The sequence below is a fragment of the Rutilus rutilus genome (genome assembly GCF_951802725.1).
Source record: "Rutilus rutilus genome assembly, chromosome: 21".
NCBI lineage: Eukaryota > Metazoa > Chordata > Actinopteri > Cypriniformes > Leuciscidae > Rutilus > Rutilus rutilus.
This window is the reverse complement of record NC_140226.1, coordinates 8,499,097-8,517,887: the sequence shown is the minus strand read 5'-3', so window position 1 is coordinate 8,517,887 and position 18,791 is coordinate 8,499,097. Positions and strand designations below refer to the sequence as shown.

Genomic DNA, 18,791 nt, shown 5'->3' with positions numbered 1-18,791 from the left:
AAATTAAAAGACATGTCATCTGTGATCCACGCAAACACAGCACACCTTACCTTCTGTAATGCCCATGTCTAGAAAACACACACTTCCACCTCTGTATTAAATACAGAGATGTTAGTCCCGTCTAAATCGATATATGAAATCACAGATATGGAGTCAAGTCAAGTCACCTTTATTTATATAGCGGTTTTTACAATACAGATTGTATCAAAGCAGCTTCACAGTGATAACATGAAAATAATACAACAAAGTTTGTTTCTAGAAGAAAATTGCGTCATCGTCCACCTTAAGTAAGGCATATCAATAATATTTGTTGAATATTAAATGTCCCCAACTAAGCAAGCCAAAAGCCAAGGCAACAGTGGCAAGGAACCAAAACTCCATCAGGTAACAGAATGGAGAAAAAAAACATGGGAGAACCCAGGCTCAGTCGGGGGCCAGTTCTCCTCTGGCCAACGAGCGAACAGTGTATGATTATGATCCAGGCAGCATTACAGGTCAGAAGTCAGATTGGATCAGAACATTCAGAATATTTATCCAGTTCCATCTGGTTGGAGGTCGGAGTCATCACGCTGTTATGGAGATGAGTTTGTTGAGGATCAGTGCCAATGGCTGTCGTGTTGATGTGGCCTTCACAGGGCTGATGAGGCTGGCACTTCAGGGATGCGTCATGGATGGGTCCAGGTGCAGGTCTACCATCTGATCTGGATACGGCCAGGATCCGGCTGACTTCAGTAAACAGGGGAGGGACTGGTTGACACTTCAGGACTGCGTTGTCATCATGTCCAGGTGCAGGTCCTTCATCAGATCTGGATACGGCCTGGATCCGGTGGACTGTGGTAAACCTCGGATAAACATAGTGACTAATATTAGCGTAGACGCCATCCTTCTTATGATGTAACAAGTACATCAGGATTTATAGGGAGTGTTCCCGGTTCCGGCTGACCTAAACTATGCAGCCTAACATTGAATTATAGAAGTCTATAATGTGCTATGTTGTGTATGCTAGGTCAAAGAGATGTGTTTTAAGCCTAGATTTGAACTGACAGAGTGTGTCTGCTTCCCGGAAAATGTTAGGAATATTGTTCCAAAGTTTTGGTGCTAAATAGGAAAAGGATCTACTGCCAGCAGTCAGTGTTGATATTGATACCTTGAAATTCTAGGTATTGTCAACTGGCCAGAATTTTGAGATCGCAATAGACGTGAAGGACTATAATGCGTTAAGAGTTCGCTCAGGTACTGGGGAGCTAAACCATTTAGTGCTATGTAAGTCATCAGCAATATTTTAAAATGTATACGATGTTTAATAGGGAGCCAATGCAGTGTTGACAGAACCAGGCAAATATGGTCATACTTCCTGGTTCTGGTAAGAACTCTAGCTGCTGCATTTTGGACCAGCTGTAATTTGTTTATTAAGCGTGCAGTGCAATCACCCATAATAGCATTACAATAATCTATCCTTGATGTCATGAACGCAAGAAATAATTGTTCTGCATTTTTCATTGAGAGCATATGACGTAATTTAGATATATTTTTAAGATGGAAGAATGGGGTTTTACAGATGCTAGACACGTGAATTTCAAATGAAAGATTGGTATCAAAGAGCACACCCAGGTTCCTAACCGACGACAAAGACTTGACAGTGCAGCCATCAAGTGTTAGACAGTATTCTAGGTTATTATGTGAGGAAGTTTTTTTGTCCAATAATTTTTTTATTTTTTTTTTTTTTTCAGAATTAAGTAGCAGGAAGTTGCTAGTCATCCAGTTTTTTTTTTTTTTTTGTTTTTTTTTTTTTTTTATCAGCTATGCATTCCGTTAAATTTTGTGAATTGGTAAGTTTCGTCAGGCTGTCAAAAAATATAGAGCTGTGTATCATCAGCATAACAGTGAAAACTAATGCCATGCTTCCTAATGATATCTCCTAAGGGTAGCATGTACAGAGTGAACAGCAACGGTCCAAGTACTGAGCCTTGTGGTACACCATACTGAACTTGTGATCGACAAGACATCTCTTCATTTACTGCTACAAACTGATAAAGGTCAGATAAGTATGAAATTAGTTTAGTCAAATGCAGCACTAAGATCAATTAACACTAATAGAGAGATACAACCACGATCGGATGATAAGAGCAAATCATTTGTAACTCTAATGAGAATTGTCTCCGTACTATGATACGGTCTAAATCCTGATTAAAAATCCTTGCAGATATAATTTCTTTCTAAAAAGGAACATAGTTGTGAAGATACTGCCTTTTCTAGTATCTTTGACAGAAAAGGTAGAATCGAGATCAGCCTGTAATTGACTAATTCTGACATTTACAATGACAAAGATGAATTAATGATATTAAGAAGAGGATCTATGACCTCTGGAAGCATCTCTTTCAGTAGCTTAGTCGGTATAGGGTCTAACATACATGTTGTCGATTTAGATGATTTAACAAGTTTATAAAATTCTTCCTCTCCTATAGTAATGAATTAATCAAATTTTTCCTTAGGGAGACTACAATGCACTGCCTGATGCGATACTGTAATAGACGGTTGCCTATTATAATTTCTCCCTGAAATTATCAATCTTAAATGTGAAAAAGTTCTTAAAGTCATTACTGCTGTGCTGCTTGATTCACTGTTTCAAATAAATACCTAGGGTTTTGTTTATTTTCTTCTAATAGGGTTGAATAATAAGCAGATCTAGCAGCTTTTAAGGCCACTCTGTATGCAATTGAGCTCTCTTTCCATGAAATGTGAAATACCTCAAGTTTTGTTTTCTTCCAGTTGCGCTCCATTTTTCTGGCTGCTCTTTTAAGGGCCCGAGTGTGCTCGTTTTACCACGGTGTTGTACTATTTTCTTTAATCTGCTTTAAGTGCAACGGAGCAACTGTGTCTAAAGTGCTGGAAAAGAGAGAATTAAAAGTTCCTGTCACAATATTGAATTCTTCTAAGCTATCTGGGATGCTGAGATGATGAAACTGATCAGGAAGATTATTAAAGGATTAGTTCACCTCAGAATGAAAATTTCCTGATAATTTACTCACCTCAATGCCATCCAAGATGTCCATGTCTTTCTTTCTTCAGTGGAAAAGAAATTAAGTTTTTTGAGAAAAACATTTCAGAATTTTTCTCCACACATTTATGGAGGGATTATTGGGTCAGATTTAAAACTAAAAGTCTAAAACTAAAAGTCTTAAACGAAAACTAAAAGTCTAAATTTGAAACTAAAAGTCTAAGTCCAAAACTAAAAGTCTAAGTCGAAAATGAATTTGGTATTTAGGATTGGGCATTTGGTATTTAGGATAGGGCATTTTGTATTTAGGATTGGGCATTTGGTCATTTAGGATTTAGGATTGGGCATTTAGGGATTTAGGATTGAGAATTTGGTATTTAGGATTGGGCATTTAATCATTTAGGATTTAGGATTGGGAATTTGGGACTTCAACGGTAACCAAATTGTTGAAGTCCAAATCAATGCAGTTTCAAAGGGCTTTAAAGTGATTCAAAGGGCTCTGCATGATCCCAGCTGAGGAATAGGGTCTTATCTAGCAAAACGATCGGTCAAAAAAAAAAAAAAGATTATATATATTTTTAACCACAATTGTTTGTCTTGTGCTGTTCTGCGATGCGCCAGGCATTACGTGATCACGTTGGAAAGGTCACGCTGGACGTAGGCAGAAGTACAATGCCCCATTGTTTACAAAGCAAATGAAAAACTCCATCTCATTTTCTCCTCCATAATAATGATTCAAAACAGAAAGATATACAAAGCTTTCAGACGCAAACCAACGCAACAGCAGCAAGAGCAAACGAGGCAGTCAGGCAGACGAGCAGTCGAGGCAACGAGGAGCTCCAACCAAGAAAGTTTAGAGGATGAACCACTGCCAGGTAACGCTCAACACAGATCAGACACCAAAACAGAGTGAAAAGAATTGTAACTCAAACATTGTTTGAAAAACTAGTTCTGTCCGAATAGTGCTTATGTCAACACTATCAATGCTGAAATGAATCTGCAGCAGGTACAAGTAAGAGCTCTGTAAGTTGTTCATTATATTGTCAATGTTTTGTGCTTTGAGACATGAGGTAATTTAATGCCATCTATTGTCTCGTGATGATTTGCAGACTGTGTTGTACGCGTTCATGTGTTTTGAAGAAGGATTGGCTTTGAAGACGCTCTGAAGAGAGGGTGGAATCTCTTGCTTTCAAAGCTAGCTTTCTACTGCTAGCCTCTCCGAAATTGCCTAACCTACCTTTAAGTCTTATTTGATTACATACAGCCAGTCTGCACAGAGTAACATCATATCACAGTCTCACATTAGCCTGCTGTGGTTTTAATGTGCTGAAAAATGCAGGAATGCTTCGCTAGAACTGAAGGCAGCCATTTTAAGCACACAATCAAGATAAGTTATGCACTCAATACACTAGTTTAAGACTGAAAATGATGCCAAAATATCTTGCGATCAAAGTACTGTCAGGTTGAATGTAGTGATGTTTGAAATATGTATATGACCACACACACACACACACACACACACACACATACACACACAGTCGTCTATTCAAACCTCATCTGCTGGAAGATCTATTGAAATGATGCCAGCCTTCCAGCTGCCCTGCCACAGGCGTTTAACCACACGGGTGGTAACGAGAGACGACAGGACGGACATGTCTCACTGCATTCCTGTCTAACCACCCTTAACACACCTTTACTGCATCACCGGCACTCATCTAACTGCGTCGAACATCTCATTCACGTGTAAATTTAATATAAGCTGACTTTATAATAGTCTAGTCAAAGAATAAATGTAACTGAAAATATTCATCATCTAATATTGGAGATGGACTCATTTGAATTTATGGAGATGAGTTTTAAAAATGCTATCTATTTACATTCTACTAATTGACTTAATACATTACACAAATTGCTTGATTTTAATTACACTTTCAAAACAGGCTTTTATAACGTGCTTACAAAGGCTAGGCGATATATTGAAAATCATGAAACATTACAGATGCTTTTGCTGGCGATATAAAATTGTGTATAAAACACTGTTATGATTTTAATGCATAATTTTTATCTGGCCATTAAGATAATGTCATAGACTAGTTTTATGATAATTCCTTGATTTTCTTTAACTAGACTTAATGTAATTTGCCTCTTGCATGAAACATTTTGTTGTGCTTGAAATTAGGGTTCCTCTAAATCAGGGTTTCCAAACTGGGCTTTGGAGAGCTAATAATTAATTAAATCATAAAAAAGTTCAATTAAAATTAAATAAACATACTTTTTTTTTTTTTTTTACTAACAATCGAAAGGAAATAAAAATTGAAATGTTTTATTTGTATACATACATGTAATTTTGCCATTAAATGATATAAAAGGTGTTGTTAATTATTTAAATATTATAACTTGAAATTCCAGGTGGACTTCAAGCAAATATTTTAGGTCAAAGAGGTTCAGATGACAATTATTATTATTATTGTTTTATTTTTTTTGAGAATCCCTGCTCTAAGTCATCAAATTTATAGAGTTATACATAGAATCTTGTCAACAATCGGAAAATAGATTGTGTTAGCTATACACATACCCAGCTTTTTATTTAAAGTAAAAACAATCTCTCGTTCCACAGTGTCAGAAGGAGAGAGACAGAGCAAGAACACTTTCAAGCACTTAGCCAGAAGATTTCCCAAACCGTTTTAAATATTTCATTAGGAATTCATGTTGCTTCATGCATGGTTAGCGGTCTCGACTCACGCAGAGGTCAGACAGAGTGCAGAGCAGCGAGAGGTTATGAGCCCAGTTCATTGACGGGGCACTTAACACTCACAGAGGTAACCCTTTCACCACCGACAACTAGCACATACTACTGAACAAGAACGCTTTTCTGGTCCAAAGAATAAACTTGCACTTGATTAAACAATCTTATCCTGGTGCTAAATATGACATGAAATACAGCGCTCTTTAGCTACGACTTTATTCACAGTTTAGTAAAGTAATGTTCCCAACACCGCATGAACGTTATGGAGAAATGTCCATGGATGCAGAGCAATGATTCAGGCGTGTCTGGCACGTGAAGCAGTCGTCCAGATGGGTGACCATCAGCACAGATGTGCTTTGTGAAATAAACACAAGCAACTGCATCAGACACTCAACTTAGATATGCCTCTGTTAACATAAAATAATTATATTTCGAAATATCATCAACAACAACAAAAAAATCGATATTATTAGCAAAATTCTAACTTTGATTCACTTGGAACCTCATACTAAAATCAAAAACAATTGTGAAAATGTTTTATTTTTCTGAGGGTCATTTTATATGTTGAAGGCAACACTATGAAACAATGCAAAGAAATTATTTATTGATTAATTAATACATTTTTCACAATTGGTGATGGAATAACAAATGCAACTAAATGCATGACTGAACACACGAAAATGAACCTCATTGGTTCTCAAGCGAACATGCTTGAGCTTCCGTTTATCACAACTGATATGTGTTTTGATAAATGTTTATATGTGAATAAAAGCCTATATACAATCTGTTTATCATATAAAGAGATTGTGTCTCTTCAGAAAATAAGAAATAAACTGCTCAATTCATATGTTTTATGGTCTATTTATGAAACTTTTGAAGCACCAAAGTGGTAGTTGCATATCTGTCAACGGAGGGACAGACATCACACACATTTAAAAAGATAAAAATATCTTCATTTGTGTTCCGAAGATGAAAAAAAAGTCTTATGGGTTTGGAACGACATGAGGGTGACGACATGAGTAATTGATTAAATAATTGTAATTTTTGGGTGATATAACCCATTAACTCAATACCTCACAGCAAACAAACAATTCTAGAACTGTTCTCAGTACAGTAAGTTGACTCACTAACAAATGTGAATCATGTTTTTGATGGGTAAAAAAAAAAAAAAAAAAAAAAAGATGCATTTCTGAAAAATCCACATGATGCACCAGGCGAGGAAAATACTTTCTACTGGTTTATTCACTTATTTTATTTCCACCTCACATGCATCATGCCTTTGCAAAGTATATAAAGTGGCTTTGTTGTGCATATGCAACAATAGAAGAATATAGATGGATCACTACATTTGTTTATTTTAATTACTAGATGTGTCTGGTGTGGCATGGTCTCTGTTGTGGCCGAATATTCAAACAAATTAAATTAATCTGCATGCTGCATAAGATCTGTAAGTAAATTAGGTATGTAAGCCAACTTAAGTCCTTCGTTTTCAGATGAGTAAACAAAAGCAAAACCACCACCATCGATTTTCATTCACAACTGGCCTATTTAACTCAACGCTGCAGCCATGCACACTAAAGTCCAGACGCTGTCAGCAACCTATAAATGAGTTCAAGATGCTGGTCTGTTCAATGCAATGCCATAAACAAAATACTGCAAGATTTGGCTTTAAATAATGGGAATCGATCAATCTAAAATAATAATAATCATTTACTCACCCTCATATTGTTCCAAACCTGTAGAGCCTTTTTTCATATGTGGACACAAAAGAAAATATTTCGGAAAACTTTCTAACTACAAAAAAGGATGCAAAAGCACTATAAAAGTGGTCCATGACTTGTACAGTACATTTCATATGATAGCTTTGTTTACTCAAATTTATGATACTTCTGCAACTTTTTGGCATCTTTCTGAGTTTGTCTTGGTTTCAGTTGTGGATGGAAACGAAAACCGGCTCGGTCTTCAGAATGAAGACAGAAACAAAAAAATCCCAAAGCATGAGAGAGAGTGAATTATTACTTCTTTTTTTTTCTTTTTTTCTTTTTTTTTTGCATAAACTGTTCCTTTAAAGATAGTGAATCTACAGAAACCAGCACCTTCAGTAAGATACTTTCTATTCAATCTTCTGAGGAATAAAGTTAGAAATGATTCCTTTCACAAAGGCCATCTTGTAAGGAGCGCACATGACCCAGTTCTAGAAGGGTGCCTCGATAACATTAGCAAAAGCAATTAACCTTTAGCCGGCAGCTCCTTAAAGTGAACAGGGTGCAAATATGTTATTTTATGCACACTGATTACATACACTATAACAGACAAGCGTCCAAGATTCTGACCTAGAACGCATAGACACTCATCTATAAACTCTTTGAGACGATGTAGCCTCACTATGTTTCTTTTCTAGGAGAAAACCACTCTTAGTTCTCAAAAAAAAAAAAAAAAAAAAACATTAATAAACCAGTCTAAGGTGTTTATGCTGTTCTCCCAGCCAGGTCAAGCTGATGTTTAGCTGGTCTTCCAGCTTGACCAGCTGAGTCTGACAAGTCTCCCGAGACCACAGACCCCCCTAATGGTTTATGTAAGATACCACTGATGTGTTGTCAGATCAAACAAGCACATGATGGCCTCTCAGGTCTGGGAGGAAGTGTTTCAGGGGCTGAAACACGGCCAGCATTTCCAAGCAGTTTCTGTGTCACAGACCTCGAGCCGAGCGACCACTCATGATCACCCCCTAACTCGTGAGGGATGCATCCATCATTAGTGTGACGCAATGACAAAGAAGCTCCCAACACAGGTCCTTGGGAAAGGAACCAAGGTTTGTTTTTCCACATCACTAAGGCACGTAGGCATCGCCACGTGACCTTGATCATGCAGCGCGGATTTCCTCTTGGGGAGAATCCCTTGGTTTGGAGTCACCATTGCAAAGGTCTCATGTACAGCAGGCCAAAAGGTATCACATTGGATGCAGCTGCCATCAGTCTCTGAAACTGCTTGACAGTGAGTGACTGGCCTAGCTTTATTTCATTGATGGCTGAGAGAATCGAAGCGATACGAGCAGGACACAGGCGTGCCGGCATAATTGTCGAATCCCAAACCAAGCCCAGAAAAGTGGTCCTCTGAGAAGGAGAAAGCAAATTCTTCTTGGCATTCAACCTCAACCCCAACTTTCTCATGTGGGCGAGAACAATCTCGATGTCGAACCGCCAGATGCTCCGACTGAGCTAGAATCAACCAATCGTCTATATAATTCAGTATGCAGATGACTTGGAGTCGTAGCGGAGCCGCACCCACACACTTCGTGGAAGTGCGGGGTGACAAAGCTAGGACGAAAGGAAGAACTCGATATAGGTACGCTTCACCCCCGAAAGTGAACCTCAGAAACTTTCTGTGTTGTGGAAGGATGGAGCCATGGAAGTATGCGTCCTTGACGTTTATCGTGACAAACCAGTCCTCGGATCTGATTTGTGACACGATTTGTTTCAGAGTAAGCATTTTGAACTTGAGCTTGCCCACAGAGCGATTCAGTTGGCGCATATCTAAAAATCAGACGTAACCCGCCATCCTTCTTTGGAACAATGAAGTACCGCCTGTAAAACCCGGACTCCCTGCTGGGAGGAGGAATCCGTTCTATAGCCTCCTTTCGCAGAAGAGCTTTTAGTTCTTGTTCCATAATCAGAGCCTGCTCTGGGCCCACCACTATGGGCAGGACCCCGCTGAACCGTGGAGGGCGAGACCTGAACTGAATTGTATAGCTTTTTTCGATTGTCAGCAGGACCCTGCGAGATATTTTTGATAGAAGTTTCCACTCAGGCAGAAAATCTACTAAGGGTACCAGTCTCTTGAGACTGGCCTCTGTTGTATTTCAAAACAGTAAACACAACTCCCTGAAGCGGTGCACCATCAGGGAACAACTGGTTTGACTGCTCTAGAACCCTCCTCGAAGGAAGCGAGCGACCCTCAGGCAAACGCTCGCTGGGAACCTCTGTGCTCCGACATGAAGGCGGGGTTGGCAGAATGTCCCCCTGAGATCACTGAGGGGTGACGGGTACCATATAATGAGGTTGGATCCGTCTTACCCTGGAGGGGTGTACCCTCAGAAGTCTGGCGCTGATGGCATCAGGACTTCTTTTTAGACAAAGCCTTCTTAACAGCAATAACAGTCCTCAGATCCGTTTTGCCCTTTGAAGACTTCGCCAGAGAGCGCGTGGGGGAGCGCGAGATGCAACGCTCTGTTTTTGCTGTGCCCAATGTGATGAGGTGGCGGACGGCTGGGGCTGCTCCCAACCAGCAGCCCCAGAGAAATGAGATCAGCGAGGCAGACATTGCTGGAATGCCGACGTCTGCTTTCTTGCTTCCTGAAACCTCTCAGTGACTGAGTTCCTCCTCACTCTCACTCATGTCTTTTAACCTGTTAAGCGTTGCCAGTGCGTCGGCGCACTGAAGCGTTATTTATTTATTTAATTCAAAATTACTATCAGATTTAATGTTATACCTTGACAAACTATACATAATTAAAAAGATATAATACTCAAGTTTCAGTATTTGACCACTATTGTATTCTGAGAAACTCATAGTGACAGTTATGTCTTAATTTGTGTCAGGAGTTATGAAATGAAAAAATGAGTTGATACGAATGATATGAATTATGCGCGTCAGCCGCTTTCATTCATAAAAAACTCCGTGCTGTCGTCATGACAGCGATACACAAAACAACGTGCCTCAGGGCTTTAGCTAAAATAATTTGCAGATTTGGAGAAATATTGATAGATTCTCATAGATTTACATCATATTTCTATAGACAGGAATAATATTTATTGAATTTATACCCAAATGCGTCGATGTAATCTTTATGAGCATTTGGTACTCTGATTTACTGTGTTTTTAATTCATACCAACAGCCCGAGGGCGCTACATGCACAATAATAGTCCATATATGGAACATGAAGAAGAGCCATGATCATGTGACATTCCAGGACGTTAAAAATAAAGTCATTTGACATGGTCTTGAAAAACATTGAACTAAATCCAGAGTTTTGGACTTATTATCTTCAGATTTTAAACATAAAATGTTTAGACATGTGGCTTTAGCTATAGTGCATTTCTAGATTGCTCCAGTGCCAACTTCAATTTTATTTTCATGAGGATGTTTCATAAAAAATAATTTCTAATAACTTTACAAAACTTTGAAGCTATTTATAACAATTGTTTTCATTATGACAATAATTAATTCTACATTTACAATAAACTGCCAGGTGTCAGCTTTCAAATGAGATCATACTTGTGCTTTTAGTACAAAGGGTTCATGAACTGTATGTGTTTCAGTTTGGGTATGTCATTTCTGGGGATTTTTCAAAAGTGGGGTTGCAGCTTAACAGGTTAAGCAGGTCAGTCTGGTATGCCTGCAGAATGGACATTGTGTGCAGACACACCGCGGCCTGACCTGCTGCCGAATACACCTTACCCACCAAAGATGATGTCACTTTACAAGGCTTGGTGGGTAATGCCGGTGCTTTAAGGTACGATGCAGGCTCAGGGTAGAGATGGCTCGCAAGCGTCTCTTCAGCCCTGGGCATTGCCCCATAACCGTGTTGTTTGAGCCCATGTATGTTTGAGTACGTGGATGTTTGTGGACTAAACACATGGTACGAGACTGGTTTCATACACGACCTCGACACCTCGCTGTGGAGGTTGGGAAAAAACAGCAAGCACCAGCGTGGAGGTAATGCACGAGATGGCAGAAAGAGTTCATCTAACGTGCTTCGCTGCTTTGTTTCATGTCTCTCTGCGGGCCAGTCAATAATTAAGTTTAGCCACCGCACAAGTGATTACCTCCACTAGCCCCTTATGTGCAGGAGTCTAAAGTGGTGAGTCTTCAGTTTGTCCCGTTTCAATACTAACAACATCCAGTTGCTCAGAACTGGATAGCTGCAGTATAGGTGCCTCACCCGGGGCGTAAGTAACCGCAGAGCATGCTTCCATACCCTGGGATGAGACACTGGACCTGGCAGGTGAAGGCAGAGAAAGGGCAAAGCCCATCTCTAACCCCTCTGCCAGATCCATTTTAAAATCCCCACGACTTTAGTCGCTGCTCTTCCACCGCAGAAGCGGGACCCAAGCCATCAGGAATGCGAGCCGAAGCACCCTCCTCAAAGAGCGCTCAGCGGGAGCACAGCGTTCTTAATGGTAGTTTCTCACAATGCTCACATTTGCCCCCTCAAGGGCTGACTGAGCATGCTGCACTCCCAAACAAACAACACATACCCCTTTTCCACCAAGGCAGAGCTGGTGCTGGTTCGGAGCCAGAGCCTAGTTTCAAATCGGTTCTTTGTTTTTCCACCACCAAAGCACCAGCTCCGAACCAGTAAAACTGGTTCTTAAGTAGCACCAAATCATTGCAGGGTCTAGAACGGAGCCAAGAAAGAACCGCTTGCGTCAGGGGCTGGGGGCGGGGTTACCGTGACCAACAAGACAAATAGAAACTTGTGACCGCCATTTTTAAATAGCAGCTAGTCGAGCTAATAGCAGCTCGATTATAATATCCGTCTATGTAAGTTACGGCGAGCTGCACGAACGCGTTGGATTCCGATGTATTTTTGCAAACCCATGAGCATCCATAGTATTGCACCGTCCGTTATTGTTGATGGCTTGTTCGAGATGCATCGGAGCGGCGAGGACCGATCGGAGCTGCGGGAGTGTTTGGAGAGCATACGACTCCTTGTGCTTTTGGATCACTATCGCAGTGCTTTGATGTCATGCGGCGATCGATCTGCGAGAAGCCGATGCATCTCGAACAAGCCTGGCGTGTTTATGTTTGGCGCTACCGCACTAGCGGTTGCTGGGCAACATGAGACGTATACAGTGACGTAAGATCTGGCTCTGTTGTGGCTCTCTAGCCGGTGGAAAGGCAAACCGGTTCTTAGTAAGCTCGTCAGTCGAACCAACTCTGAACCAGCTTTGGCTCTGGCTCTGAACCAGCACCCGGTTCTTGTTGGTGGAAAAGGGGTAACATAGTAGATGTGTATCCCCACCCGTGATGTAGTGTGGACAGGGATGAACACACTTCCTGAATTGTTTTTCACTCATCATTATAATGCTTTTTTTTTATGGGTGAAAACCCCTGCCTAGCAACTTCTAAAGACAGACAAAAAAAAAAAAAAACACCAGGGACACAGATTTCACAAAGAGCACATGCTAAAGACACAGAAGCTGACACTGTTTGGTTCAGGTGTGCTTTATAGTTTCCTGGTCGATGACCTCACCGAATACGCCTTACTATGACATTATACGCTTCACTCTGACGTTCCATCACGCCATTGGACTGATTTCATACGTGCTTCACAATGCAATCACACAGGGGCATTCCCACAGTGTTTTGATGTGTTTTGATCCCCTTGAAAGGGAACCTTACACTGTTAAGACATTTTAAAAGGTTTTTACAGCAACAATTTTGCCAGTAAGTTACTGTAATTAAGATTTACAGTACCATAACAATATTTCAGTTTTACGACATATGCTGTCAATGACAAATGCAGCAAAGTTAGTTTGTGACCTCAAGGCTAGATTATTGTAATGCTCTACTGGGTGGTTGCCCTGCATGCTTAAACAAACTCCAGCTGGTCCAAAACACAGCAGCTTGAGTTCTTACTAGAACCAGGAAGTATGATCATATTAGCCTGGTTCTGTCAACAATGCCCTATTAAACATCGCATACATTTTTGAATCTTGCTATTTTTTTTTACAAAGCACTAAATTATTTAGCTCCTCAGTACTTGAGCGAGCTCTTAACGCATTATAGTCCTTCACGTCTATTGCAATGTCAAAATTCTGATTGATAATACCTAGAATATCAAAATCAACTGTAGGCAGTAGATCATTTACTTAGCACCCAAACTCTGGAACAGTCTTCCAGGACTTGTTCGGGAAGCAGACACACTCTGTCAGTTTAAATCTAGACAAAAAAAACACATCTCTTTAACTTGGCCTACACATAACACATCATAAGAAGAATGGCATCTACGCTAATATTAGTCTCTCTATTTATCCAGAGGTTTAACGTAGTTAGCCGTATCTGGTGCATATCCAGATCAGATGGTGGACCTGCACCTAGACACGACCACAACACAGCACTGAATGTCAGCAGAGATCATGTCAACTAGACTATCCCCTGTGAAGGCCTCATCGACACGACAGCCATCGGCACAGATACTCAGCAAAGGACACAAGAACTAGACAAGTCCTCCACACAGACCTATAGCCAGCTTCAGCTCCATACTGGCACGATGAATCCGATCTTCAAGCAAAAAGGAACTGGATGAAATATTTGAATGCTACCAATCCACAATCTGATTTCTGATTTGTGATGAAGCCTTAAAGGGTTAGTTCACCCAAAAATGAAAATTATGTCATTAATAACAAGCCCGTAAGACCTCCGTTCATCTTCGGAACACAGTTTAAGATATTTTAGATTTAGTCCGAGAGCTTTCTGTCCCTCCATTGAAAATGTATGTATGGTATACTGTCCATGTCCATAAAGGTAATAAAGACATCATCAAAGTAGTCCATATATATAGTCCAAAAATAACAAAAACGACAACTTTATTCAGCATTGTATTCTCTTCCGGGTCTGTTGTCAATCCGCGTTCACGACTCCGCAGTGACGCTGCTGACGTAAGACGCTGCTGACGTGTTATCTGGTGTGCCCGAGCTTTGTTTACAGTCTGAGGGAGATGCACGCTGTATTCAAGCTATTCTACATTGTTTGTATTTTGGTATTGCTATATTTTTTTAAATGGTGCGCAAGTGTGCATGTCGGGCGCACCAGATAACACGTCAGCAGTGTCTTACGTCAGCAGCGTCACTGCGGAGTCGTGAACGCGGATTGACAACAGACCCGGAAGAGAATACAATGCTGAATAAAGTCGTCGTTTTTGTTTTTTTTGGACCAAAATGTATTTTCGATGCTTCAAAAAATTCTAACTAACCCACTGATGTCACATGGACCACTTTGATGATGTCTTTATTACATTTATGGACATGGACAGTATACCGTACATACAATTTCAATGGAGGGACAGAAAGCTCTCGGACTAAATCTAAAATATTTTAAACTGTGTTCCGAAGATGAACGGAGGTCTTACGGGCTTGGAACGACATGAGGGTGAGTCATTAATGACATAATTTACATTTTTGGGTGAACTAACCCTTTAATCATAATCACATTACATCATGTTTATTTGTTCGCCAGAGGAGAACTGGCCCCCTGATTGAGCCTGGTTTCTCCCAAGGTTTTTTTCGCCATTCTGTCCATTTCTCCATTCTGTCACCTAATGAAGTTTGGATTCCTTGCCACTGTCTCCTCTGGCTTGCTTAGTTGGGGACACTTAATATTCAACATTACTATTGATTTGACTGCACTGGACTGAGACATCCTGGTTTTGCAGAGCTGCTTTATAGATGTACTATGACTATAGATGTAAATTAACTCATTTAATAATTGATGATCTTTACAACTTAACTGAATCAACACTGAACTGACTATAGCTGGACAATGACACCATTTTCTTTTAGAGCTGCTATACAGCCTAAATAAACTCAGTTTGCATCATTGAATCATTTTCCTATTATCACTGTCATGAACGTGGATTGACAACAGACCCGGAAGAGAATACAATGCTGAATAAAGTCGGCGTTTTTGTTATTTTTTTGTTAAACAATCTGTTTTTCAAAGCTCATTTTTTAATATAATTTTGTCCTACATAAGTACTACTGACATTGAATTCAAACAGACAGAAGTATTACAAAACATACAATTCTTTATTTTAAACATTGAATATAACACTTAAAAATGCACAGTCTGCCAATGCTGGGACAGTGCATCTTCTGGATTTATTCTCACAAAGAATCGTTAGGCAACAGAGAATTAATGGGGAAAAATTATAAGCAACCAAACACAGCATCTGCAAAACCCAGGTGCTGCCCCAAAACATAGGCCACCTTTGCTCACCATACAACTTTGTTACAGAGAGAAATGCGTTGCCTGAAATACAAGAAGTAGAAATTACACACGTTTAAAAAACATAGCCCATATGCAATACACGTACACATACGCTGTTGCGGCATTGTCGACACAGTGCAAGGCTATAATTCCTGTCAATCCAAATATAAAAAATGAGGAAAATAAAAATCAACGATGGAATGTCACCAAAGAGGCCGTTCCAGCAAAAAATATATATAAATACAGTAAAAATATGTATGTGGTGTTTGATGTCACAGAAAATTCCCATAACGTAAAGGGAATCACAGTTATTTACTGTAAAGAGAATTTACAGTATTGTACTGGGTGCTTTATAGTAAATAACTACAAATTACAGAAATGTCTAACAGTGTAGGCTGGTTTACGCAGAGCAACTACCAAAATATTATTTAAAGCATGCAAATGTAACCTCTTGCAATGCTGTTCATTTCATAAATACAATAATCCTGCATCAACTTTAAGGCATGTTCTTTCAGATTTCAGTTTGAATTCATATGAAACAACAGAACCAGATAATCAAGCTCTGCAGGTTCACTTTTTAGAGGCCTGAATCTTCACAGGAAAGATTTCCACGGGAGCTGGACTGGGCCATACATATCACAGTAATTCATATTTTCCAAAGGTAAAAAGAACAGCTTGCACACAGGTGTGATTTTAGCATATCAAAAACTATCTCAGGAGATGAACAAGGTTACTGGAGGTTAAACAGGATATTTACTAAATCAACATGGAAGCTCTTTAAAAACTGAAACAGCAAGTGTCAAAAAATACTGATTAAGACATTAGATAGTCAAAACCCATTTCTCAACAAAACCACTGAGATGTTTGAAGGTAATGTTAAGCTTTAAGTAAAAATAGGTACGATATTGAATGTTTCAATCCATATCACTCAAAAACTAGATGATGGAAGAACCCTCAAAATAGAAAAGACATGAAATAGAAACTTGATATCAATATTAATTAATTTCACCATTAACACCTAATTAATCTATGATCGTATCCTAATTAGCATATGCATAGAGTGTTATTAGCACAGTGATTTGCCTGTTCACACAACTTGCATGATTACAGGGGTAGATTATTGATTAATTGAAGACTTATATTACACACACAAAAAAAACACCTTTTTCATAGTGGATGATTTGTTTGCATCACATAACCAGCTCCATATCTTTGGCTTTTCTGGTGTAGTACCAGGTGTTTGGTAGCTTACCTGGCACTGGTAAAATGGCATGGTTGCTTCAGCAAATGCATTTTTATCTAACATTTGTTTTTGTTAACATTATCGGTTGGGTTTAGGGTCCTGTTTCGTGTAGGTGGTACGTAATTTTCAAATGCATTACCCACTCAACAGACATGTCATTTCCAAACTGCCTCAATACAAACAACAATCAACTTAAAGGGTAACTCTCGCCAAATTGCAACCAAGGCTTTTATTGTTAAATCTACCCGAGTCAAACATTCATGTAACTCATGAACACATGAACTCGAGCATTGAGAACACTGTTTGTGTACACAAAGTTTACAAAAAGAAAGGTTTTGTATGACTCACTTTATCAGTTAGTGTTTCCGGTGGCTGGAATTTTGTCAGTCAAAAGTAGTCGATCTCCAAATGCAATGTAACATGAGGAGAGTAAAGATGGAAAGATCTTTACTCTCCTCATGTTACATTGCATTCGGAGATCGACTACTTTTGACTGACAAAATTCATGTGTAGAGCCCCTGGTGATACTTCAAGCACAATTTCATGTTGTGTCGAGCCTCCTTAGTGTTTTAAAAATAGCAATTTTGATGCTATCACTGTAGTGCCCCTAGCACTCCCATACACAAAAGGCATTTTGACCGAAAACAGTCAATCTTAAAAGTGGCGTTTCCATTCTAATTATGCTTGTACACGAATGTTTGACTCGAGTAGATTAATAAAAATAGCCTAGGTTGCAATTTGGCGAGAGTTACCCTATAAAGCATTGCCAGATTCACATTAATCTCTTTCATTTAAAACTGAATGCGCTTTTAGCGCAACTCACTGAACATTTCACTTTGATAGTGTTGTGAAAAGTAATGAACTGTCACTGTCATATCATTGTGCAGAAATATTACCACATGCACATATTTCCAATAAGCCAGGGTTGCAAATGAGAAGATTACACAATTCTTCATCAGCAAAGTGTATCATCCTCTGGATTATATAAATCATGTTATCGATGAACGATGTTATCATGTGGTTATTTATTGTATAAACAACTGATTCTATAGCAAAAATTACAATATCAAGACCAGTACTACAATATATATTACTAACACCATGATAAACAGGCATTAATATTGTATAAGAATTCCTAAATTTGTAGCAACAAACAAATATTCAGATTACGATGCACTAGTGAAAGTTCAGCTCTCACGCTTTTCTCAATCTCTGTCTATACATCCTGACATACGCCAATTAAGTTGTCTCCTCTGAGATCGTCACACAGCAGGGATTCCAGTGTGAGATATCAGCCTCAATACCATCACACACAATCAATCCTCAAAGAAACACATACATCATCTTCATAAAGAGCACAAAACCATAAATGACTAATTCCAATTTAATACAACTTAAGCTGTGTGGACATCCTCCGCGTAGAAAATAAATTCAACTACTCCCTCTGTTTGATTCATAATCATAGAAATCGTCAACACGAAATCTGCTTCAGCATTGATACAGGATGAAACTTGCTGAATTTCAAAACAACTCACCAAACGTCTCTGGTCGATACACATCATAGGAAAGTTGAGTCTCTTTCTCCTCTAGATCACACAGCACCTGTTAAAGAAATGAGAAACATCCATCATAAGTAATTATCAGATGATTTTAGAGAGTGTTTCTCAGAGGACACAGGGACACTTAAACATGGTTTTTAAAGTCACGTCACCATGAACCTGTTTTTAACGACCTCTACGACAATAAATCAGCTCTCTAGTCATTTGCAGAAAAGCAGCATCAATTTTTTTTTTTTTAAACAGAATAATAATAG

The 18,791-nt window shown here is 39.2% G+C and overlaps 1 protein-coding gene across 1 annotated transcript in view; it reads right to left on the bottom strand.

Annotated features, from left to right (window-relative positions):
* Nucleotides 1-18,791, bottom strand: part of LOC311281147 (kelch-like protein 29) — a 176,887-nt gene that overhangs the window by 152,939 nt on the left and 5,157 nt on the right. Inside the window, exon 2 of the mRNA XM_084393871.1 lies at nucleotides 18,514-18,580. The gene's annotated coding sequence lies outside the window, so the exon portion shown is untranslated. The remainder of the gene's footprint in view (nucleotides 1-18,513; nucleotides 18,581-18,791) is intronic.